General features: G+C 46.3%; 1 pseudogene; it reads right to left on the bottom strand.

The window, feature by feature from the left end:
• Positions 1 to 399: 399 nt before the first annotated feature.
• On the bottom strand, positions 400 to 7,345 carry LOC123143442 (F-box protein At5g03970-like; annotated as a pseudogene).
• Between the last annotated feature and the right edge of the window lie 19,218 nt (positions 7,346 to 26,563).

Here is a 26,563-nt window from a genome sequence, read left to right as displayed (position 1 = left end):
AATTATACTATTGAAAAGAAAAACTTCAAAGCCTACCAAAATGATTACCATGCTATTGGCCTGAGCATCTGCTCAAAAGATCTATCACGACATGTTTGCCATTGCCAGCACATATTGTGAATTTGAAGTTCATTTACTACATTGTAGATTTGAGGATGATTTGTCGGGGGTTCTATGCAATAAGTTCTAGCAGTGATTTAGCATCTGAAGGTCGGTGATGGTTTTCCTGTAATTAATAAAGCCCACAGATTTCCTGTAAAAAAATGTTTATATTTTCTGCGAGGAAGAAACTTGAAATTGTATTTCTTAAAATTCAAATGTCAGCCAACCCATCAAAAGCCTGCCATTCACTACTTGAAGAACATACCCCTATCAATGATCGGTCACCACTCCCTGATCTTTGGTTCCCTAGACAAGATCTTCATAATCTGTCTTATACAGTGAAAGGTTGTTGTCTCTTGTCTATTCACCAACCTCTGCTTAGCATAGAGATGCAGATTGCAAAATCAGTGGGAAAATGAGTAAATACTTGCAAGCAAACTACATTCGGAATGTAACTCCACCAAAATAATTCATGCCAGCACACAGTAGAAGGTAAAACTTTACGCGACGTGAATAGCAAACAACAAATAAACAGAACTCACATCCTAGGCATTCTGGTGACAAACACAGGATATCACTTCTCCAGGATTCAAGCACCTTCATGATCAGCGTAATGTCATTTTGAGATACTGAAAGGAGTCGCACACACACAACTCACAAGTGAGCTGGCCTCTCAACGTTCTTGCTCAAGACGGCATCAAGCAAACAAACCGCAAGTAAACGTTAATTCAAGCAGGTCACTGGCAATAGACGGTAAGTGCCTACAAGTCTTACTACAACCGACCAGTACGGAGGCCCAATTTCTAAAGAGCACGTCACAGACCCCGTGCACAGCACATAACGCATTTGTGCATCTTGGCCACCAGAATGTAGTCCTAGATACCTGCGGAGCAGCCAATTTTCAATCATCAGCCAAACCAATTTGTACAATACATTCATAAAAAACGGTTAAATTTACGTAGCTCAATATTTTGTACGACTTAAACAGTAAACATCAGCTTCACTAGAATTGTGGAAACTGCACCAGATCCTCCAAAACTTAACCGTCTCAGCAGTCAGTATTAGTGGGGAAAAAACCACTAGAAACAGAGAACCCCTGCAGGAGAACAGTTCATTTTTACCACCACACCTTCAAATCTTATTGTTAGCATATTATCAGGTTTTGGCCTACATCTGTTATTCTGTTGTCAGTAAAGGCAAGAAATCAGTGGTTCAAATAACTCCATTAGAGGGAAATATTGGAGATCCAAGCTTATCAAGAGCATATAAGGGGCTCATGGAGTAGCAAAGTTGAATCAACTGGTTACTACCTCATATAGACATACTCTTTAGAAATGTAGAGAGCTAGCTAGTTGCTCACAATGAAATTTTATTAAACTCGTGTAGTAGAAGTATCAACTAAGGGATCTTGCATCATTTTATTAATATAGACACACTTCCTTCAGCCAAAAATAGATGCGTTTTTTCTTCTCCACAATATCAGAAACAATACTTTGACCCCTAGTTTTACTGATAATATTAAGATGATGGTAAAAAATGCAATTTGTGACAAAAGCAGTTTTTACGGGGAATCTAGTCATGCCATTTCGATCACATTTTTAATCGTGCTACATATAGTTTGGACCAGACAAAGAAAATTAGGGACCATAATGACCCATGACCGAAATCAAAATAGACTAAGAGATACACTGAGAAAACATTTAAGCAAACTGCCTTACGCTAGAATAATCATCCATAAAACTGCAATAAATGTGAGCAAAAAGATAAATAGAATATAAAACTTAATGAATGTTATGGCGCTGCTAGAAGGAGGGCGCGAGAGGGCCGGCCGGGGGCCTTTTTTTGCCCACGGCCGGGCTAGAGGGAAGGGATTTCCTTCTTAATTCTTGCTTCCTTAGATTGATACATCTCCTCTCTTTATATAGAGAGGTTTACTTGACTCCCTAGCAAGGCTTACTTGACCCCTAAGCAAGCGACCTTATATCTAATTAACCCTAAGAATAACGGGCTATACCGCCAGCCCAGGCCATTAGGCCTATTACGTACTCTAACACTACACCCCACCTGGACATGCAGCTTGTCCTCGAGCTGCAGCCTAACCAACTTATAACCGCGACTCGACGCAACACAAACCTAACACCTAAAAACAAGCCTTTTACATCTCGGCTTGTTTTATTACTCTCAACCTGAAATGGACTGAGATGATTTATTTTGGACCCCTTAACAAAAAGTGGAGACCATCCGCACGTCGGACGTGCGTGTACAACCACCTGGATCCCATGGACACCATCTGGACAAAAGGAGTGCATGTGTATGGCCACCTGGAAGTGGTCGCAAGAGCGACCAGCAGAGACGCCCTCGCGGCGGCCGGCGGAATGCAGTGGTGCTACACGGTGCGCTCCTGTTGGTGACACCCTGCCTTCTCCCCGCCGGACGGCTGTTGGTCTGCACCGCACAGAGAAGAGTGGAGGGCTTGCGATGGAGAATGACAAGGAGGGGTGCGCCCCCAACCGCCGATGTCGCAGACTTTGAGGTCGGTGCCCGCGGGGAAAACAGCATGCCCAAGATCCCCGATGCAGCGGACGAAATCGAGGTCCTTTGCGCAGCGAAGCGCAGCTGGGAGGAGCGGCAGCTGTAGACCACGCATCTCCCGCACACGCCGACGCGCTAGGAGGCCGCGTGCAGCAGCCTGTAGCCTCACCGCCGCCGACACGTGGCGGGTAGTGATCCAAGCCGGAAGCGGTGACGGCGACGGCGGGAACTTGATCTGCTGGATGGGGACGCCCTGGGGAAGCGGTAATGGTGATGGCGGGAACTTGATCTGGTGGATTGGGACTCCCGCCGGCGCGGTCGATGCGGGGACAGAGCTGACCGGTGGTGGCTGCTGTAGCGGAGCGCCGGGCGCGGCGGAGGCCACCCGGGGTGGCGGCTGCCACTGTAGCTAGGGCGAGGCGGTGGTGGCGGTGGATGGTAGCTGCCGCGGCCCGGCGAGCGTGGCGGGGACGCCCTAGGGCAGCGGCAGCGGCTGCTGCGGCGGAGCGCCGGGCGCGGTGGAGGCCGCCAGGAGCGGCGGCTGCCACGACAGCCAGGGCGGGGCGGTGGATGGCAGCTGCAGCGGCCCGACGAGCGCGGAGGCCGCTTGGTGCAGCGGCTGCCACGACAGCCACAGCGGCGATGGGCGGCGCAGCCGGGTGCGGCCTGTAGAACCCGGCCAAGAACATGCGGATCTCCTGGACCGCCTGGGTTAGGCCCCGCAGCGCCCCAGACACCTCCGATGGGGTGAGGACGGCGGGGGCGGGCACGACGGAGGATCCCGGCAGCTGAAGAGACGGGTTGGGCGACGGTGAAGACATGATCGAACCGAAGCTAACTGATACCAAATTGTTATGGCGCTGCTAGAAGGACGGCGCGAGAGGGCCGGCCGGGGGCCTTTTTTTGCCCACGGCCGGGCAAGAGGGAAGGGATTTCCGTCTTAATTCTTGCTTCCTTAGATTGATACATCTCCTCTCTTTATATAGAGAGGTTTATTTAAATCCCAAGCAAGGCTTACTATGAGTGTTAAACATGACTAATATTCCGTTTTTGTACGTGTGTGTATCCGGATAGAATAAGTGCTGGACATCGAATAGGATTAGGATTCCTAGCCTACACGGTCATGTAATAGCTAGCCTAGTCTCCTATATATACATGTATCAGCCCCCTGTAATAGACCAACGAAAAGAGCAAAAGCAATAAAGAACCAGGCTCGAGACGAGCCTGTTGCGATCCATCGATTTGGTGCCTCGTATCTGTTTCGCCGAGACTGCCGAAGTTAGCTGTTCACGTATACGTGTGTGTGCTGTGGTTAAAGGAATCGATCAAGCTGCTTGCTTGCTAGCTTGTCTAGCTAGCTTGCACATCCGTGCAAGAGAGTACTTGATCTAGCTAGTTCAAAAAGCAACACTTACTTGACCCCTAAGCAAGCGACCCTTATCTCTAATTAACCCTAAGACTAACGGGCTATACCGCCAGCCCAGGCCATTAGGCCTATTACGTACTCTAACACATGACCTTCGAGTATTATGAAGATCATTAGTTTACTAGGTACCATAAAAATAAGCAGCATTAGAATGGCATAGTTATCGCGTTTAAATAAAGGAAAATATGAAGCAAATGGTCATCAACTACTTACTTAAAGGTAACAACATATAAATCACACTAGGACTCGATAGATCCATAACCAAGAAAAACCAATCAAAGGCATGTAGCAACTGGTAGAAGTAAAAGAAACAAAAACTCCCATATATAACACGAAAGAGGATGCAATTTCGTTATGCCAATATATCCATGAAAAGGGCAAGGGTCCTGAGTCATCTGAGGAGCTACAGAGAGAAAAAGCCGCATTGCCGGAAGAAACTGGGGCGCAGGGGGGGGGGGGGGGGGGGTGGGTTGTTACTGAGGAGGTAAACTGAAAGATGACAGCAAGCAAGATGGACTGGGAAGGCAAGCAAAGTTGCGCATCCATAATAGAGAGGGGATAGAACATCAGCAAATAAAAGAGAAGGCAGGTGGTTGAAGGATAGGAAAGAGAATGGAGAGCTGTTGAGGAACGGATGAGAAAGCAGGGCCTGAAGAAAATTTTCAGATGCAGCCAGGCACCAAAGCAAGAAGGTGGCCAGGTGAATAAATAAGCGAAGAGTTGTAGAGAAAATCTTACAGACCTCTCTTGGAATTGGTACTTGAGAAATGACAGTAAAAAAGAAAGCAATACATTTTGTTCAGATATCTCAGCTTACATACAGAACATAAGCTTACCTGCTACACCAGTTCATCACAAGAGCATAATTAACCGGACAATCGTCTTATGTAAGGTGCAAAAGATCAGCTGCATCATGTTCATCACCAATGCCTCTTTCTTCAAGCACAAGTCAAACAAGTAACAACATTGTAATTCCAGCAAAAAGACAAATATATATGAGAATGAGATATTTATGTAAACTCGCAGCTGTAATTTGAGGAAAAAAACTCATTTTTCATAAAACATTAGGAAAAGATAAACAAAACCACAACTGTTGTAAAATTTAAAGGATGTGGGGGAACAGTGTATGCTGATGAATACTGTAGAAATGAAGAACATGGACGCTCAGACCATTAGCTGGTCATAAGAGACAGGTTATCTCGAATTATAAGCTCGTTCCACACCATATCAGGAAAATAAAAACACAATCATACTAATAATTCCTAGCACAAAAGTGACTGTGATTTCTGACTATTTGGATTTAGATTATCTTGAAACAAATTTAGCCCTTAAAAGTGAAATGAACAAAAGGATTAGTTTTTCCCAGATAAAAATGGACTTGGCACCCTCAGTGAGACTCCTCAAAGTGGTAAAATGAACAATTATTCTAAAATTTAAACAAATTCGTCATTATGGATGTAATGTTATTAGCGAGATTAGCATAGATAATAAATAGTGAATGAAGGAAAACAGAACTAGCTTTAAGCTTCAAAATGTACCTATTCTACCTATCTGTTATTTCAGTTATTTTCAACTTCCAACTCTTGAGAAAAAACTCTACCACAACTATGCACTGAAACTGCCATTATACGATTCCTGTATATGTGAGTAGGCACGCAATAGTGAAATTGAGTTCAATACTACAGAAAGAATTTGCTAATCTTTGTCATCATTTTTTTGTTGTATGGATATTCACATAATAAGCTGATGAAAGCAGCTTATTGGCTCCGAGTAGAGCAACAAAAGATAGAGAATTGAAGCTAACAATAGACCAATTGCAGCCCACCGCCTGGTTGCAGAGCACATAATACCACTAACAGATTTTGTTTCTACAAATCATAATCATTACACAAAACGCCAGTTCACCACCACACAAAATTCGGAACAGAAATACTACAGGAAGATAAATCGCCTGCCATATCCCACAACTGACAGAAGAGGTCATCAAGCAGCAGAAGAAACAACTGATATAACACTACTTAAAATTATTAAGTTAACATGAAAGGTAATCATGTGCCGGCAACCAATTATAAAATGACTTGGTTTTGTTACAACCGATATGTGAAGGCATGCTATTACCTGCTGTGTAGACACCTTCCAATGGATGATAAGTACTAAGGAAGTTGGTTTCCCAAAGTTTCTTGAACTGCAATGACTCAAGATTGACCATGAAAAGGACACCGCTTGTCCACAAGAACACCGCATTATTTTCCTCAGCGAGCCCTAGTATTGTAAGGCCCTGTGAATCCAGGGAACGTAGCTTGTTCAGGTCAATAGTTCTTCCAAGCCCCCATGAAGCAACACCATCACGATCAATCTTCCTCTTCCATAATTGAATGCTATGGCCGTCTGCCTGGAAGAGTAAACCAAGGCCACCATCCTCTGCCCGCATAATCGTGAAGGCGTAATTCCCCTCTTTAAGCATATGCACTGGCACCCGTATCACAGCTAGGCTTTGATTCTCCAAATCAAACTCAAGATCTCCAATAAAATTCCCAACAAGCGTCCAGTAAAGGGAACCCCAGCCAGCACAGCAGGCATGCCCGTATTAACGGAAGTTGGAGGAAAAGTGGCACTTACAAGGGGTGGAAGCTGTGTTGTGATGAGATCACCCCATACCCCGGTCTCTGACGAGTATGGGGTCGTCCGTGTCGTTTGCCCACACTGTCTGCCACTGTCAACACCACTTGGAAGTGTTGGAGGTCTCCGGCGCGAAGCACCGCCCCGTTGATGGTGGTCTTCTCGGCATGTATCGCAAGCCCCGGGGGAATGTCAAGGCAATGCTGGTCGCCGGTGAAGGGGTCCCAAACCAGGATTTTGTTCCGCGATATGGCGAAGATGAGTACGAGGCCATGGCGGCATCCGAGGGAGAGGAAGCGGTCGCCGTCGCCGCGCTGCAGGGAGAAGCGGTCGGGCGTGACACGATCCGGGGCATCGAGGGTAGGTACGAAGGAGAGGCTGTGTCTGTCGAAGAAGCCGAGGAGGGGAGTGCTGCGACCGTGGTGGCGTCGGAAGCGGCGGGAGAAGCCGCGGTCGGAGACGAGACGGCGCCAGCGCTTGCAGACGAGGGAGGCGCGCGGAAGGTAGGACGGCTGCGGGGGGAGGCGGAGGAGGATCTCGCACAGCAGGTCGTCGTCGTCCAGTGGACCAGCCTCCGGCGAGCGGCGCCGGCGGCGGCGGCGAGGGCGGGGGCGGTGGCGGCGGCTGGGCATCTCGCCCTTTCTACTGCTGCGTGTCTGCGGGATGTGCAGTGGATGGACTCGAACAAGGGGGCGTAGTGGACGGACGGAGCAAGTGAATTGCAGGCCGAAGTCTTCGGGTGTGGGCCACTAAAGCCCATGATGGGTGCAAACCAAAGTTTTTTTCCGAGCATGAATCCTATAATTTTTTTTACAGAATTATATATGGCTCTTTCTTTCTTTTTATTGGTGGAAAAAACTACTCCCTCCGTTCACTTTTGTTAGACGTATTAGACATTTAAGACAGAGGGAGTATATATGATTGTAAAACAAGGAAAACTTATATTTAATTTAACTGACACACTCGCCTTCCTAAAAAAAATACTAACACGCACACTGTCTCCTCTATACACTCTTCGACAATCCAACTATGGATTCTACTATCCAAAAAAGACTAGATTCATAAGGGTGAAAGTTTTTTTTGTTTGCTAAGGAGCGTTTTGCCTTTCGGTCCACCCTCGTGAAATGAAAATAAGAGTGATACCCCTTTGGTTGCACAGGTAGCATGACAAGTACTCGAGGCGGTGAATGATTTGTTTTTGGACCTACATGAGAACTAGCTTGAACAAACTAAGATCTTAAATAACCCACAGAAGGAAAAAAAATACTAAGATGTCAAATTGGTAACTCATTTGGCAGATTTGGAAGCTTAAGAGTAGTTATATTCTTTCTTTCGGCATAGTCATGTCTACTGATCTTGCTAGTAATCTTAAATTCATAATAACCACTTTGTTGTGAACTTATGAACAAAGTGTTCATTTTATAGTCCGCGCTGCTGCTGTTCACATGGCAAGTCCATTTGTACCACGGAAAATTAGTAAATGGGCTTAATTTATTTCCACCTTTTTAGGCATACTTTACTTTAAAGTATAATATACATCATGATCATTTATATTGCTAGGAAATTTTTATTACAAGTGTAATTTATCAATATCCAATATGCTGTGGAACAAGCTTAAGAATAGCTTTAAATGACTTCTGTATTCTGACCAGTTAATAGTCTGAGAGTGTACATTCTTCATCTCTACATACAATATTAATGAGTATATGTTATTTTGGGAATATTCAGTAAATTTGACAGTATGTGTGCTTTGTTTAACTATTACTTAGTACTATATTAAAATAGAGTAGTTTTCCTCAAATTATAGTTGTGTTGTCTAAGTATCTTGTTGATGTGTCCTTGCTTCTATTTGAATTTTCCTTGGAATGTCCTTGTGTCGTGTGCTTAGGGTTTCGAGGTTACTCTCCCATTTTTTGTTCATTGATATCTTATATTGATTGCATCGTAGTATCGTTATGTAGGGAGTTACAAAATACGGAAGCCTCGGTTGTATAATCATATCATAAGGGTAGGTCAGAGTGCAAGGGTGCACGGTAGGACGTGCGCACGGCCTACCCCTCGTACGACCTTAAGCGGCAGCCTGTGCCGTACGAGTTTTTATGTCTCGGTATGCCCGCTTAACCCAATTCGAAGCTTACTTAACCCACATATCTCAATTTGAGTCACCAGATACGGTGTTGTGCATGGATGTTGTGATCTGGCTAAGCAAGCATACGTGATTCTATCACATCTAAGCTAGCACGGTCATTTTTTTTGGCGAGGGAAACTAGCACCGCTATTGAATCGCTTTGAATACTTGCAGCAGCTCAAATCTGCCATGCCTCTCCGTTCTTTCTTCACAAGGACCAGGACTGGTCAACATAGTTACACATCTACACATTATGTCTCCCATTATGCCATAGTACAAACACTAGTACTGCCCTGAGTGTTTGAGCGTCATCGGCACCCGGAATGGGCACTAGCAGTCGTGCTATGCATGTCACTGTTTATTGATCATCCTGACCATGTGTGCCTCCATCGAGACCTATTAGTCCTCCTAGGGGCTATGATGTTCTTGCTGCTCAAACAACCGCGACTTCTCCCGTGAGCAGGCATCTGACCGCGCGATGAGGCCACCGAATCCTTGCATAGTATTCCTAGACTATATCTTATACCGCTATTTATCGTCTTTCTTGCAGTTACTGTAGATGATTATTCTAGTGTTAGGCTGTTTGGTCAAACATATTCTCAGCATATCACTCACTGTCAGTCTAACTTGCAAATATATGCAACTAGGCATTAGCCATTAACTAGTACAATTTGTTTGGTCCAACCATTATTTAGCTATTATTTATGTCCATTCTAATCTCTTCAATTTTGGCCAACGTGAATGTGTAATACTTCACAACGGGCACATATATGATCAAGATGGCATGACTAGATTCGTCATAAAAACTGATTTCACATCACCGATAACATTTTATACTTTTACTTTCATATTATCAAGTAGTGGTGAAAGTATTAATTTGATGACACGCAGAGTAAAAATGTGTCAGTCCTTTTCAACCAAAGGAAGTATGGATTAATAAGATGATGCATGATCCCCTACTGCATGGATTTATGAAATTTGATTTGTTAGTGACTATCTAGCTACTTCATGACCCCCTCATGTGCCCACTGTCTTTTAGCCTCTACTTAGATCAGGTGTAGCCAAGAACTGCTAATATTAGAGGTTGAAGGTGTGCTTTATCTGTTTCACATGTTCGTTTTGTCTAATAATGCTGAGGTGATTCAGCTTTGGAGCTTTTGCCATAATTTCCACAGTGGTGAAGCTAACGTTTCCTGATTTGAGTCACGCAGAAGTTATGAGAGTAACTCCAACAGCTTTTCCTGAATGAATAGATTGCTTGACTGATGATCTTGTTTGCTTTGCAGGTATATAGGGCGACATTCTAATGGCTGAGAGACAGAAATGAGTTCCTAGGTGTAGGTTCTTTCATTTTGTATGCTCGACGTGGACCTGTAGCTCCCGTGTTTATCCAATTTCATCAACTGGCGAGAAGATTGACGGCATATTGCCTTGGTTCGACAAATTAGTACTCAGCTTGTGGTTTATTTATTTGACTACACATTTCGAGTTTGTTGCGACGAGCTCACTTGTCAATTGGTCCTGAGACTGACGTCATGAATTATTTGTGTGTGCATGCGTATGATTATCTCCCATGCTGCTTCAGGCGGTGAGATCTCAGATGCCAGAGTTCTGCTTATGTTCCATGACGTCTCATTATGTGTGTTTTTGTTTAATTTCTCTCTGGTTCGAAGTTAAATATTTAGAATCCTAGTTTGGAGTAATGAATGTTGGGAGAAGCTCATGTACTTTTTGCTAATGTGTAAATATTCTTCTTTGCTTTCCTTGAGATGCTTTCTTTGTTTTTAATTTAAGAGTTTGCTGTGATCAGGATAAGGATAGGCAAATCAAAGCCATAGCAATACTACCCTAATCCCACGGTCTGAAATTCTTTTCCAGATCTATTTTGTTATAACAAAGAGATGTTCAAAATTGTGTCGTAAGAGTACTGATTATCACAGGTGATGCCTGTAAATCATAATCCGAACAGGAGTATAAATTCTGTTGATCAGCTGCCCTCTGTTCTATGAGATGGATTGTCAGATTGCCCCTTTTCAGCGTAAGATCACATTGTACTTTTTGGGGTGAGGTTATCAGTGCATACGTGTGGTAGTATTATTTGTCCAGAAAGACTACAGGTTTGTAGTCTGACCACACCATACTCTGATTATCACTTGGATTTTTTCTCTAAAGCACATCATGTGAAAATCTTATTCTTATGCAGCATTTTGTAGCTTTCATATTGTTGTCAAACCGAATATGATATAGTTCTAAGATGCATTGTGGTACAAAAGCAAGATAATTTAACCTCAAACTTCATATGTACTCGGGCAGCTGGATCATCCACCCCTGCATATTTCGTCCGTGTACCGCCCGTGAAGAAACTGAGTACCACTGTGATGGAAATTGCGAGGAAGAAAAGCGAACTCTATGAATCCAGTATGAACTCCTATCAACAAACTACCTGTAGAACACATCTTCTTTACTATGAAGTTCTCATTTCAAAACGATTTTTTCCAACGGAATACATGCCAAGCATTGGAAATTTGTTTGTGGGGTTGCAATAGAATTTGTTAGAGAAGACAAGACATGTAGTGAATTAATAGAATTTTTTAGACATGATAAGACATGTAGAGAATCAGGTTGACAGGCGGACTGGGCTTAAGGATTATCAACAAAGACTTATTTAGCAATTGATTAGGATCTGATGAACATGAATGGCGTACATATACTTCAGTTCAGCCCAATCTGTTGGGTAACTTCCCATTGATGATCATCACAAGATAGGAACAAACGAGAACTTTACTACCACCGGCTGAGGCTAATAAGAAGAGAAACAAACACACCTCTACTCTACACCTCTAGATGCGGCGAGCAAGTTGGTTACCCTTGGATATGATGGTGACGCGCTTGTTGGCATGGATGGCACAGATGTTCGTGTCATCAAAGGGGCCGACGAGGTAGGCATCAGCGGCCTCCTCCAGCGCGGGGACAGCAGAGCTCTGGATAATGCGGTAAGTTGCATTAAAGTGGTACTTGAGCTAATGTCGGTAGAAAAAGTTAACCTTGGAACAATAAGAAACACAATGGCACTAGAGCTAATGTGCTATAGGCTATTTGTAGGTTCGAATTAGCATGCAGCTACTCACAGCTCATCTAAATACTACTCCTAGTATAAGGTCTGCAAGCCGAAAAATAAACAACCTCAGTAGAAATGCAACGAGCAAGTGATATCAATCTCGGTAGAACCGCAACATCGCAAATAAAGCAGCAGGTAGTTGCATTAATACCAACATACATGTCATACTGAAGGAATTCAACATTCATCAGCCACAACTAAGCGAATTAAGATTCCAAACAATGAGCTCGGAACCAGTTAGAAATTCAACAAACACACACATGCACACAATCCGACGTCCAAATCCCACCCTGCTGGTACAACATGGAAGACAATCATATGCAAGAAAGTTCACTTCAGAGTTCAGAGCTGAACAGTGCATGAGGATCAATCTCTGTGTCGAGCATACAAATGGAAGAAACCACACTTGACAACCCATTTTTGCATCTCAGCCACCAGAATGTAATTGCAGATTCCTGTGGAGCAAGCAATATCATCAGTAAAAATAAAAAACTTGTACTACTCATTCAGGAAAAGTTGTTGGGATTATTCTCCTAATTCTTATATGACTCGACCAGAAAACATTGGCTTCACAATTGTGGAAATTGTGCCATAATCTTCAGAGTCAAACCATCACACCGGTATTAGAAAAAGTCAACACTTGAAACAGAGGACAAAATCCACACCGTCAAAAGGCAATATGTAGTGTAGTACCACACCTTCAACTTCTAATATTGTATAAGTTATTGGCTCCATCTGGTGTGCTTAGAGGCTCATGGAGTAGGATAGCAGGTTTCTAGCTCAAAAGCGTACTTTTTAGAAATGTACAACTAGTCACTAAAAAATGGATTTAATTTTTTTTACTTAGAGTACAAGCCACAAGCAAGGGATCTTTGGGTCCAAAATGATTGTTACATTTTTACTGTCTACGGCAAAAAGCAATACTTTCACCACTACTTTAATGATACTATGCCAGTAAAGCAAAAAAAAAACTGGCATTAGGATAAAATCAGTTTTTTTATGGTGAATCTAGTCATGCCATTTTGATCATGTGTTTCATATTAAGCATTGAACATCAACAATGGCCAAAATTGAAGAAATTATACTCCACAAATAGAATACCACCTATAGTTTGACCAGCCAAATTATATTAGTGGCTAATCGACATTTATGTACGTATACAAGTTTGGCGAATAACAGGTGGCATGATAGAGAAAACGGTTAACCAAACAGCCTAAAACTAGAACAATCGTCCATAAAACTACAATAACTGCAGTTAAAAAGATTAATAGCCAAATACTATTTAACCTAGTGACAGTTGTTAGTTCACTAGCTATCACAGTGGTCCAAAATTGGAAGTAACATAAAACGGCAAACCTATATGTAAGCCCGCCGGAAAAAAGAAAATTTGAAATCAGATGCATAAGTATTGTCGGTTATCAATGAGGTATGTAGAGGGGACAACATTCAAATCACACTAGGGTAGCATGATAGAAGATGGCTAGGAGGGAACAGTTAAGCATAGAGTTGTAGAGAAAATCTTAAAAGAGTCCTCTCTTGCAATTTGGTACTTCTGAAATGACAGTAAAAATCAAAGCGATTTGACTTTTAAGAATAGTTCAGATAGCTCAACATAATACAGACGATAAGCTTACCTGCTCGACCGGTACATCACATAGCATATCTAACCGGACAATCATCTTATGTATTGTGCAAAAGAACAGCTCCATCATGTCCACCACCAATGCTTGTTTCTGCAAGCATAAGAAGTAGAACAACCAATGACATTCCAATGAAAAGCCATATAGATATGAGGAAGCATCAACGTATATTTAGATAAACAATTCTAGTTCAAAAAAGGAATCAATTTTGATACAACATTAGGAATACATAAATAAAGTCAATATAAACTGATTACTACCATAAGAACGAAGATGCACACTCAAACTATAAGTTGGTCAGAAGAGACAAGGTATCCGTAACTTCTAAGCTCACTCCACACCATATTTAGAAAATAATATAGTAATATAATCATACTAATAAATCATAGCAACAGATTTAAGTTAAAAATTTGCTACAACAGAAATTATCAAGACTGTTAAGATTTAGATTATCTTCAAATAAATTTAGCCTGAAAAAAATCATACTAATAAAACTAGCAACAAAAGTGATCGGGGCTATTTACATGATCTTCAAATCAATTTAGCCAGGAAAATGAAATAAACTCAATCTATTAGTTTTCCCTGGTACAAATGGACTTGCTACTCACCCGCATCAGGACTGTCCTAATAAAAGTGATAAAAGGAACAATTACCTAGTAAATTCAAACAATTTTATTATTATCGATTTGTGAATAGTAGCAAGATCAGCAGAGATATTAATATTGAATGGAAGGAACAGAACTAGCTTTCAGCTTCCAATGTCCAGATTAAGCTACCTATTTGATATTTCAGTCTGTTCAAGCTAGTTTTCATGTAGTTATCTTCAACTTTCACCTCTTTTTATCCCAGAGGTGATCAGGAGAGAGATGTGTATCCCAGCACGAAACAGGCTCAGACACAAAGAAAAGAAAAACAGGACTCTCCTACGCATGGCACTTCTCCTCTTCTGCTGGAAGAACTAAAATCTTGATTGGAATTGTACCTACCCAAAAAGTCTGAGTCGTTTCTCATTCAGCCTAAGTACTAGTAAACGCGCTATTTTTCACTGGTTTCAGAACAAGACAATTTGGCAACTGTCGCAGGCAAACATCCTGACTTGACTAGTAGGCATGGGTAGGTATCCGATCCATTGTTTTTCTTCGCAAAAAGATAAAAGAAAAGGTATCCGTTGTTTTTTTCCTCGAACGCTCGCCCAAATGTGTGTGGTTGTACGTTAGAATGAAACGTCAAGATGAAGCAAAAAATGCAAAAGGCTGAAACTCGGAAAAACAAAAAGAAAACACAAAAAGGAAAGGAAACAAAACCGAAGAGAAGAAGAGAAAACTAAAGTGAAACAGTACAAGGGAACGCGCTAGCAGAACTTAGAGCTTTGACTTGTTTTATTGTATGGATGTTTCATCATATAATAAATTGATAACGATAATTTGCTAGGTCTGACTTGAACCACAAAAATCACAGAAATGAGCCCACCACCTGGCAACAAAAGGTGTTGTTTTATTGTATGGATTTTTTTCACATATTTAATCCTGAGCAGGACGATTAAGAAGGGAAAGTGGGCTTCTGTTTCTCACGCGCGGATCGTGTGACGTGTGTGTAGGCGGAAGACAAAGGGACGACGGGTTTGTATGGGAGGAGATTCAATGCAGGCCGGTTTTGAAATGGGGAACGGTATAAGTGAGGTTAGTTTCGTCCATACAGCATTAATAACCCTCGTGCGCCCTTCTTTCCCGCAAAATGGGCAGGGTTTTTTCCCTCGCTTCCTTTGAAATACGGAGGATACTACTTCCCAGATCATAATTATTACATAGAAGGCTACCATGCAAGCATCATATCGAACCCGAGAACCACAAAGCATCATCACAATATATAAGTTGAAGATGCCATCAGGCAGCAAAAGAAAGAAGTACTGTTGCGAGACTACTTCAACAACAGTATTTCCATCAACCAATGATCGAAAACTAACTTTCTTCTTTTATACTTATATATACGTACGGTGTGAAGCAAGCTATTACGTACCAGCAGTGTAGACGCTTTCGAATGCATGAAGGGAGAAATCATGAAGGGAGGACACCGCCTTGGGTCGGGGAAGCTTCTTGAACTGCAGCGAGTCGAGTTGGATCATAAAGAATCCACTAAGCATATCCACGAGTACCACGTTGTTGTCCTCTGCATACCCTACTATCCTCATGTTCTCGGCCTCCTTCTCTGAATTGAGCGAAAGTACCTTGTCGAGTCCGATAGATCTTCTGATCACCCATGAGGCAACACCATCGGAATCGGTTTTCCTCCACCATAACTGAGCAATGTAGTTTGAATTCGACATGAAGAGAAAACCTATCCCACCACCACCCTCGGCCAGCATAAGCTTGAAGCAGTTGCCCTTGCTATAGATAGGCACCGGCACCGGCATTACAGACAGGCTCTGCCTCTCCTTCGAAATTCCCAATAAGCTGCCAGTAAAGGGAGTCTCCAGCCAACACAGCATGATCAATGTAAATGCTGGTGGAAAACCTCCAAAATAAACCGCTCGCATGAGCATCAGCATCGTATGGAATGGGTGCTGTGATGAACCCTCCCCATGCGCCGGTCTCCGACGAGTAGACGCAGGCGACTGCTCGTCGGTTTTCTACCCCGTCGCCGTCTGCCGCCACCATGACCACCTTGAAGTGCTCGGCGTCTCCGGCGGCAGCGCGGAGCACCGCCCCGTTGATCACGCTCTCATAGCACTCATTCGTCGTGAGCCCTGGCGGAACATCGAGGCGGTGCTGGTCGCCGGTGACGGGGTCCCACACGATTACCCGGAGAGGCTTCGGGACTAAGAGGAGCATCAGTCCGTGGCGGCATCCGAGCGGCCTGCGAACGCCGTCGCCCTCGTCGCGCTTCAAGGAGAAGCGCTCGGGCGCGACGCGATCGGGGGCGTCCAGCGTCGGCAGGAAGTCCAGGCTTCCGCACCCGTCGAAGAAGCCGAGGAGAGGAGGGTTGCGGCGGTGGTGGAGGCGGAAGCGGCGGCGGAATCCTGGGTCGGCGACGTGGTCGCGCCAGCGCGTGCAAGCGAGGGATGCGCGCGGGAGCGAGGAGGGATCGGGGGGAAGCCGGAGCAGGATCTCGCGTAGCAGGTTGCCGTCCTCCAGCGGGGACGCCTGCGACGACGGGTGGCTGCTGGCCGGCATCTCGCCCTCTCGTCGCCGATGCGGGATCGAGCGATGCGGTGCGGGGGTGTTGAAACTGAAACTGAAGTGGGGTGCCAGCAGTAGACTGCGGTGCGGGGGTGTTGAAAATGAAACTGACGCGGGATGCGGGATGAAAATGTCGATCGGGAGCCCACGCGGTGGTCTCTTGGGCTGGATGGACGTTTAAAGCCCACGCTGTGTTGTGGACTCTATCATTGTCTCAAAAAAGAGTCCCCAGGAAAATATCTACTAAAAAAAAACTTCGGCTGTGCATTTGTGTCTACCCTTTCTGCTCCCTCTCAAAACAAAATTTAAAATCAATTCACCTGTGTGGAATCCATAATGATGTAAAAATCGTTCCCCTTTGGCTTGTCCAAATCACCGAGTGGATCACAACAAAGCAAATCCGTCTACCTTTTCTGCAAGAAAGAAATGAGAAATATATATATATTTTTAAATTCAAAGGTCACTTCAAAGTCTTTGCCGCACCTCGTGGCAAGGACATGAAAAGCATGTCACAAATGAAGCAGCATTCCCTCCTAATGACTGAATCGGTAAGAGGAGATGTCTTTAAAAAAAATCATATCCCTCTCTTTATTTACTGCTCAACCAACGATTACATCACTTAATGAGAGAGGGATGAGCTCACTAGGAGGCTCAACAAAAAAAAAAACTATTACAAGACGGGCCCTTAGCCAAATTTGCTAGTTTATGAGCAACAAAATTAGCCTCCCTAGGACAGTGCACAAATGAGGTATAAGGGAAGCTGCACGCGATATGGTATCAATCATTAAAGATTGTTGCCGCTGGACCTGCAGACCGCCCTCCTTCATTCATCGTGCTGATAACCTTAATATTATCTGAATTGACAATAACCTTGGTGCACCAGATTGTTTGTGCTAGGCAAAGACCATATCTCAACGCAGTAGCTTCAGCAGATAGCACATGGTAACAGAAGTCAATTTTCCACTTCCCTACATTTTTGAATTTTCATGCCATAGTGGAGCTTCCTTCTCTCCCACCATAGATACCAACAAGTGATAATTATTATTTCATGCACTTTCCTTTGCCCTAGCACAAATGTCTCCTATTCTAGCAACTCCAGGAGATACCCAGCGCACATTTTCCTGCTCTATCAGTTAGACATGCATTACTAATAATGTTATCCAACCCAAGTTCCTTCCAAACTTAGATGCTAGATGATGACCCACAAGTATAGGGGGTCAATTGTAATCCTTTCGATAAGTAAGAATGTCGATCCCAACGAGGAGCAGAAGGAAATGACAAGTGGTTTTCATCATGTTGGTTCGATTTGTGTTCGCTACTTTGATAATTTGATATGTGGGTGGACCGCTTAGGTGCTGTTCTTACTGGAACAAACCTCCTACTTATGATTAACCCCCTCGCAAGCATCCGCAACTACGAGAAAAGTATTAAGAATAAATCCTAAACATAGAATTAAACTTTTGGATCCAATCGGTCCCTTACGGAATAGCGCATAAAATAGGGTTTAACCTTCTGTCACTCTCGCAACCCATCATCTAATAACTACTCAACAATGCATTCCCTTAGGCCCAAATATGGTGAAGTGTCATGTAGTCGACGTTCACATGACACCACTAAGGGAATCACAACATACATACTATCAAAATATCGAACACATATCAAGTTCACATGATTACTTACTGGCAACATGATTTCTCCCGTGACCTCAAGAACAAAAGTAACTACTCACAAATGATAATCATGCTGAAGATCAGAGGGGTATTAAATAGCATATTGGATCTGAACATATAATCTTCCACCAAATAAACCATATAGTAATCAACTACAAGATGTAATCAACACTACTAGTCACCCACAAGCACCAATCTATAGTTTCGGTACAAAGATTAAACACAAGAGATGAACTAGGGTTTGAGAGGAGATGGTGCTGTTGAAGATGTTGATGGAGATTGCCCTCTCCAAGATGGGAGAGTTGTTGGTGATGATGATGACGATGATTTCCCCCTCCGGGAGGGAAGTTCCCCCGGCGGAATCGCTCCACCGGAGGGCAAAATGCTCCTGCTCAAGTTCCGGCTCGAACCGGCGGCGCTCCATCCCTAAAGTCCTCTCCTTATATTTTTTCTAGGTCAAAGTGACTTATATACCAGAAGATGGGCACCGGAGGTGGGCTGGGCTGAGCACAACCCACCAGGGCGCACCTGGGGGGCCATGCGTGCCCTGGTGTCTTGTGATCACCAGGTGGCTGTCGGTGTCAAAACCGGCGGATCTCGGGTAGGGGGTCCCGAACTGTGCGTCTAAGGTCGATGGTAACAGGAGACAGGGGACACGATGTTTACCCAGGTTCGGGCCCTCTCTATGGAGGTAATACCCTACTTCCTGCTTGATTGATCTTGATGAATATGAGTATTACAAGAGTAGATCTACCACGAGATCGTAATTGCTAAAACCGTAGAAGTCTAGCCTGTATGACTATGAGTATGATTCTTGCCTCTACGGACTAAGCCCTCCGGTTTATATAGACACCGGAGGGGACTAGGGTTGTACAAAGTCGGTTACAGAGAAATGAATCTTCATATCAGGACGCCAAGCTTGCCTTCCACGCCAAGGAGAGTCGTATTTAGACATGGAAGAGAGTCTTCGGTCTTGTATCTTCACAGCCCATCAGTCCGGCCCACGTATCATAGTCCGGACGCTCGAGGACCCCTTAATCCAGGACTCCCTCAGTAGCCCCTGAACCAGGCTTCAATGACGAGGTGTTCGGCGCGCAGATTGTCTTTGGCATTGCAAGGCGGGCTCCTTCTCCGAATACTCTAATACAGTCTTCGGACACAACGAACGTGTCCGGCTCTGCAAAACAAATTCCACACACAACCGCAGAGAGTATAATATTTCACGAGTCCAATCCGCTGACAACTTTCGGTAATGTGATATCACGTCATCACTCAGTCATTATTTCGAACCGTTTTTCGGCCTGCCGCTTCGAGATGTGGTCTCATTGGCACGTCTTGTCAAAGCAGAGATCGTGTCCCCTTATTGCGGGATTCTCATCAATACGGGCGTGGGTAATCCAACCGTGCCATTTGCACAGTCCTTGGGAACAGGCGAGTTTTAAGGCGAGTGGGGAGGCGCTTGATATTCACTGCCTTTATAAGGAGATAAGGATTCCTTTCCTTCACCCATGCCTTCTCTCTCTCTGCCCTCCCAATCTCGAGCTCCAACGCCCAAGTCCTCATCCTTTCCGCCTGAAGGAAGCACTCGACCATGTCCGGATCTAGAGCGCAAGGCAAGTGGATGGCCTCCTCCGTTAAGGAGAAGGACATCACCAAGCTTCGGGAGGCCTGGTATCTGGCAAAAGAAATCGCCCACCGGCTTCCGGCCAAGGGACAAATCGTCCCCACCCCGAAGCCCAATGAGAGGGTGGTGTTCATCCCCCATTTCGTCCGCGGGTTAGGGTTTCCTCTCCACCCTTTCGTCCATGGACTCATGTTCTATTACGGGCTAGATTTCCATGATCTAGCCCCAAACTCCTTCCTCAACATCTCGGCATTCATTGTCGTGTGTGAGGCCTTCCTCCGCATTCCACCCCACTTCGGACTGTGGCTTAAGGTCTTCAACGTGAAGCCGAAGGTGGTGGATGGCCAACACGCGGAGTGCGGAGGCACCATGGTGAGCAAGCTGCCCAATGTCACATGGCCCAAGGGTACTTTTGTGGAGACCGTCAAAGAGTGGCAGAAACTGTGGTTCTATATCACAGAGCCCCGCGACGCCACCTGGGCCGCGGCTCCCGAATTCAAGTCCGGAGCTCCAATGCGGCTCACCTGCTGGATAGAGAAGGGCCCAAATTGGTCTTCGTCGGACTAGCTGATAGCACTGCAAACGCGCATCCAAAGCATGGTAGACAAAAACATCAAGCTCGTCAGCGAGATCCAGGTGATGCTAGTTCGCCAGATCCTTCCGTGCCAGAGCCGGGCTTGCCCTTTATGGGAATTCGATCCAGAGGAGCACCAGACCTTGGAAAGGCTCTTCGGAAGAACGCACGAAGATATCTGGAAGTTGCTCTTCAAGGGCAACGAGACGTCGCCAGAGACAACCGAGGACCGCGGGCATGCCCTGGCCCATCCCGCCAGTGCGGTAAGTATTTCACGTTTCAGGGCGCATACTTTACTTGCTTAGTCGTGGAGGATATCTAAACCTCACTATTTATTTTCCAGGGCTGGACAAAGAAGGCGGAGCGGATTCGGTGTCCCGCTCCGCTGCCCGAGGAACCTGCAATTCCACTTCTAACGAAGATGCTGGTTCTGGCACCCTACCAGGCGCCAGAGAAGAAGGCCAAGAAGAAGGCCAAGGGGGTCCGGAGTGGCCCCCGCCGCAAAGGAGATTCGAACATGACGTCCGAACACAACAAGACTCACTCCTCCGCCGCGAAGATGACGACGAGGAGGAGGAGGAAAGCAGCTCTCCCCCTGAGGGGGGAAGGAAGAAGAGGGCGGCCTCCACAAATCTGGAGGCAGAGGCGTCCAAGAGGGGGAAGAGCTCCCTTGCGGATAACTCCGCGTGGGACGTTGACAGCAGCCCAGAGCCGTGCCTCCGAAACATGCCCCCGGCCGCATCGTGAGTACTAAGAAACCCTGATGCGTCCATATATCCGGCCTCTCTACTTCACAGTTTTGACATGTTGAATTATGCAATCGCAGTCCGGCCCGCGACAGCTCCCTGCGGTCCTCATCGGGGGATTCGCTGGATTCCAAGGCGATGGTCAGCGAGTCACCACCGACGACTCACTCTCCCCAGGCCAAGGGCGACGCCGAGGTGCTGTCCCGAAGGACCTTCCCCGGCCAGGGAGAGGTTCAGGAGGCCGTTAGGGCGGCGCCAGAGGATGACTCCTCGGCCGCCGGACACCTGGGGGAGAAAGCCCCCATGGAGACTGGCGATGGGGGCCATATCCAATTCGGCCCCCAGCCGGATACCATCCCGGAGACTTACACAGCTCCGGAGTCAAGCGAGCAACCTCCTCCGAAGGGAGGAGGTGTGCCTGTACCGCCAGTGACCTCTGTCCATCAAGAGGCACCGGATAATCTGCTGGAAGCGCTACGAGGCGCTTCCATTGTGGAGGAACACCGTATCCTTATGGGTATGGTGGTTGAGAGGGTTCAGTCCGTCAAGAGCGGACTGACCGAAGCCTGCACCAGCCTGCTGACAGGCTATGAGGTAAGCGACGCAAATGATAAAGTCATAGTATAGACAATAGCCCCTGAGACACTATCCGGTGTTCGGAAAGAAAAGCCGGACAGAGGATCAATTAATTTTCACAGGAAACTAACTAAACATGTCTTATGTGAATAAGCAGGTGTCGTTGCTGGCCACAACCTCTCATGCTGCCGAGGTCTCTGGACTAAAGCAGAGTCTGGAGCGGGCCGAGGAAGAGCTCGGCCAAGCAAAGAAACAACTAGAGGAGAAGCAAGGTATGTAATGACTTGTTGTATGTTGAGAAAGAATAAATGATGTGTACTGACCATAGTGCTATTATATTTGTAGGAGCGGCTACTGAGGTTGAAACCCTCAAGAAAGCGCTGGCCGAGGCCGAGGAGAGGGCGGCGAAGGAACAACCCACCCGGGAAAAGCATGAGGCCAGGGTTGGGGAGGTCCAGAAGGAGCTCCAGGACGCCTCGAAGAAATACGATTCCTTGGAGCGCCAGCATGCGGACCAGAATTCCGAACTCGCGAAGGCCCGCTAAAGCGCACAAGAGGCCCGGGCCGAAGCCCAAGGTGCCCTCCAGGAAATCCAAGAGGCCAAGAAGATCGCGGCGGGTAAGGCTTTTATTATGCAAAGCAAGTATGTGAAGAGGAGGTATCTCTTACTGACCCGGATTTGGAGTTCTCCAGGGGCGTTTGCGGATATGTCGCGCAGCGTTTCTGACGCTGCCAAATTCTTCCGAGCCGTAGAAGGGAGCTCAATGGAGAAGCAGTTCTGGTCGCAATACCTTGCGCCAGAACATCTGGTGCCCTTTAGCGATCAGCTAAAACAGCTGGTCGAACTGCATAGGGTGGCCGAACTAGCCATGAAGGACTTAATAATCCGGTTGTGGCCTGCCGAAGCCATACCCAGCAGCTACTTTGCTCTCGTGAAGCGGCTAGTCGATGCCTGCCCTCGGCTTGACGCCATCAAGCGGTCGGTCTGCATCGGAGGTGCGCGGATGGCCTTCGCCCGTGTCAAGATGTAGTGGGCGAAGATGAATGCCGTCACGGTCGCGACTGAGGGACCGCCTGCGGGCAAGGAGCACCGCACGCCCGAGCGATATTTTAGCGATGTCCTGGAGGGATCCCGCATTGTGGCGGAGCAATGTACGAAGGATGTAATCTTTGAATGAATACTTTCATATTGTCTCGCTCTGTATTTATGAAACAAGTTCGGCTATGTAATATAATGCTTGTTTATTATTTTACCTCCTGTGCGGCCGTGTTTTATGAAATTTTGAGAGTTGGCAAGTCGTCGGCTTCAGCCCCCACGTAGGTAGTACGGGGGTGTTCGGGATGGAATCTAAACACTCTTGATCAAATTGTTTGGTCCTTGAAGGAGGTGTTTAGCGCAACTAACGAGGCAATCAGACTATGTGGCTTTGTCACCCTCACTTAGCCATAGGAGTTTGACAATGAAAATTTAGGCGCAGCCCCTAGTATCCGAACTAGGGTACTATAAACACCTGATCGGGTAAGAGCCGATTCATCGCATAATGCGGAAAAAATCGCTAAAGATTTGAAACCTCCGAAGAGCTGACCGGTTCTCGCCGCATCATGACATTCAATTTTCGGCTTTCTCTACTGAGGTGCTCATCCGGATAAACCAGGACAAAATCGTAGTAGTTCTCCCTTTACTACCCTAGCTGATATAGCGGAACGTAAGGTAGTAAGCACAGGAGCCGGGCAACCCAACTATTGACCAAAGACATGATTCGGAGCCAATGCATATAATGCTAAATTCGGGGTGCCGAACTATATTGTAAAAAGTGTTCGGACTTTGTTGCCGTATTATGGGTCGCAATGAAGCCCCTGGCAAATTAAAGCATACCAAAGTGTACGGGTGCAACTTGAGATGATTATCAGAAAGGAAAAAAGGGGGTAGTAAGCTAGTGCCGCAGAAGTTGGGCCGCAAACTATTTCCATTATAGTTTGATTAATACGTCAAAGCGTATTTGTACAAGTGGTGCAATAAGCAGCCGGGCTATTTAACATGCCACAACCAAGGGAGAGCTGTGTGCGGGTCCTGAAAACAGGTGGAGTGATCGTTAAAGATACCACCTAGAAATTCCCTTGTACGCCAGTGCTTCTGGCCATCTTGGTGTATCCGTACTGTCGAGAGGACCGATGATCAGGTCGTCAGAAGAAACCTGCGAAAAAGAGACCTAAAAAGGGTAAAAAAGAAAAATTGAAAGTATGTGTGTCCAGGAGCGGTCGAGCCGTATTATGGATCACAAGCTAGTTATGCCTCCCTCTATGCCCATGGTATTTTAAGTGCGTAGTTATGTACGCGCGGTATGAATGCCGCCACTTGGTTGGGACTGGGACGGAGGCCAAATTGCTAGTCGAGCTCTTGACGAGCTGGGCTGTCCTGCTGCAGAGTAGTCCGGACTCGTTTGACAGTGTCCGGGAGCTCGGCCGATGAAATAAGGTTCTGCTTGAGAAGACCGCTCTGTACTTCTGCTGCTAACGCAGCGGTGTGCTCCTCGGTATGGAGGGAGCGTTCCATGTTTCCATTGACTATTATGATGCCGCTTGGTCCAGGCATCTTGAGCTTAAGATAAGCGTAGTGTGGCACCACGTTGAAGCGCGCAAATGCGGTTCGTCCAAGCAGTGCGTGATAGCCGCTGCTAAAGGGGACGATATCGAAGATCAGCTCTTCACTTCGGAAGTTGTCCGGAGATCCGAAGACAACCTCTAGTGTGATTGAGCTCGTATAGCGAGCCTCTACACCTGGTATGACCCCTTTAAAGGTAGTCTTTGTGGGCTTAATTCTTGAGGGATTAATGCCCATTTTGCATGCTGTATCCTGATAGAGCAGGTTCAGGCTGCTACCACCGTCCATGAGGACTCGCGTGAGGTGGAATCCATCAATGATTGGGTCGAGGACCAGTGCGGCTGAACAACCATGACGGAAACTGGTCGGATGGTCCCTGCGATCAAAGGTGATCGGACAGGAAGACCATGGGTTGAACTTTGGGGCGACTGGCTCCATCGCATAGACGTCCCTGAGCACGCGCTTGCGTTCCCTCTTGGGGATGTGGGTAGCGTATATCATGTTCACCGTTTTAACTTGGGGGGGGGGGACTTCTTCTGCCCCCTTGTGTTCGGCGGACGGGGCTCCTCGTCATCGTCCTCACTTTGCGACCCCTTCTCCTTGTTCTCGGTGTTTAACTTGCCGGCCTGTTTAAAAACCCAACAGTCTCTGTTCGTGTGATTAGCTGGTTTGTCGGGGGTGCCATGTATCTGGCATGGGCGATCGAGTATGCGGTCCAAGCTGGAAGGGCCCGAATTGTTCCTTTTGAACGGCTTCTTCCGCTGGCCGGACTTGGAGCCACTGAATCCGGCGTTGACCGCCGTGTCGTCGCTATTATCACCGTTGTTTCGATGCTTGTGTCTGTTGCGTCGGGGCTTGCCGTTGCTATTTCTAACTTCCGTAGTGCCAGGTTCGCTTGCATTGTTGTTGCTACGGGCTAGCGAGCTATCTTCGCCCGCACAAAAGCGGGTCATAAGTGCCGTAAGGGCTGCCATGGACTTCGGCTTTTCTTGGCCGAGGTGTCGGGTGAGCCATTCGTCTCAGATGCTTTGTTTAAAGGCCGCCAGGGCTTCGGCATCCGGACAGTCGATGATCTGGTTCTTTTTAGTTAAGAACCTAGTCCAGATTTTCCTGGCTGACTCTCCGGGCTGTTGAATTATGTGACTTAAGTCATCAGCATCCGGAGGTCAAACATATGTACCTTGGAAGTTGTCAAGGAAGGCCTTTTCCAAGTCTTCCCAGCTGCTGATGGAGTTTTCAGGCAGATTGTTCAACCAGTGCCAGGCTGGTCCTTTGAGTTTTAGTGGGAGGTATTTGATGCCATGGAGATCATCGCCGTGGGCCATATGAATGTGAAGGAGAAAATCCTCGATCCATACCGCGGGGTCTGTTGTCCCATCGTATGATTCGATGTTTATGGGTTTAAACCCTTCTTGGAATTCGTGCTCCATTACCTCGTCAGTGAAGCAAAGGGGGTGTGCGGCGCCTCTATATCGGGCCACGTCACGACGTAGCTTGGATGGAGTCCGTCTGTGGTTCTCGCCCCGGGCGTGAGTATGATTATTGCGTCCGGCTAGATAGCCATTATCGCGTGTCGGGGCACGTCCCCGTGATCCATAGATCGATCTGTTCTGACCTGCTCTACTGTCCAAGTCCTACCGCAGGTCATATGTATGTCCCCGAGCTCTTTTGTCTCTGCCTTTATGGTTAGATGGGGCGATCTGGTGTTCGGGCTTCGGCGCCTCATCATCGAACTGAGGTAGCAATTTGCGCTTCGGGTAACTTTTGGCTGGGCCATATTCCTCGGCAGCCAGGACATTAGTCCATCTATCGTTGAGCATATCTTGATCAGCTTGAAGCTGCTGCTGCTTCTTTTTAGGCTCCTTGTAGTGGCTATTAGCCAGCGCTTAAAGCACTCCTGCTCGAGAGGTTCCTCCGGCATAATAAAATCCTCGGTGCCGAGGCTCACCTCATCCTCGGAGAGCGGAAGATAATTACTGTCCTCTGAGTCTTCGTGTGTGGCCTATTCATCAGGGCTAACTTGCCCGTCC

The sequence above is a fragment of the Triticum aestivum genome, chromosome 6D (genome assembly GCF_018294505.1).
Source record: "Triticum aestivum cultivar Chinese Spring chromosome 6D, IWGSC CS RefSeq v2.1, whole genome shotgun sequence".
Classification (NCBI taxonomy): Eukaryota; Viridiplantae; Streptophyta; class Magnoliopsida; order Poales; family Poaceae; genus Triticum; species Triticum aestivum.
Note: the sequence above shows the minus strand (reverse complement) of the source record. Positions and strands in the feature narration are given on the sequence as shown.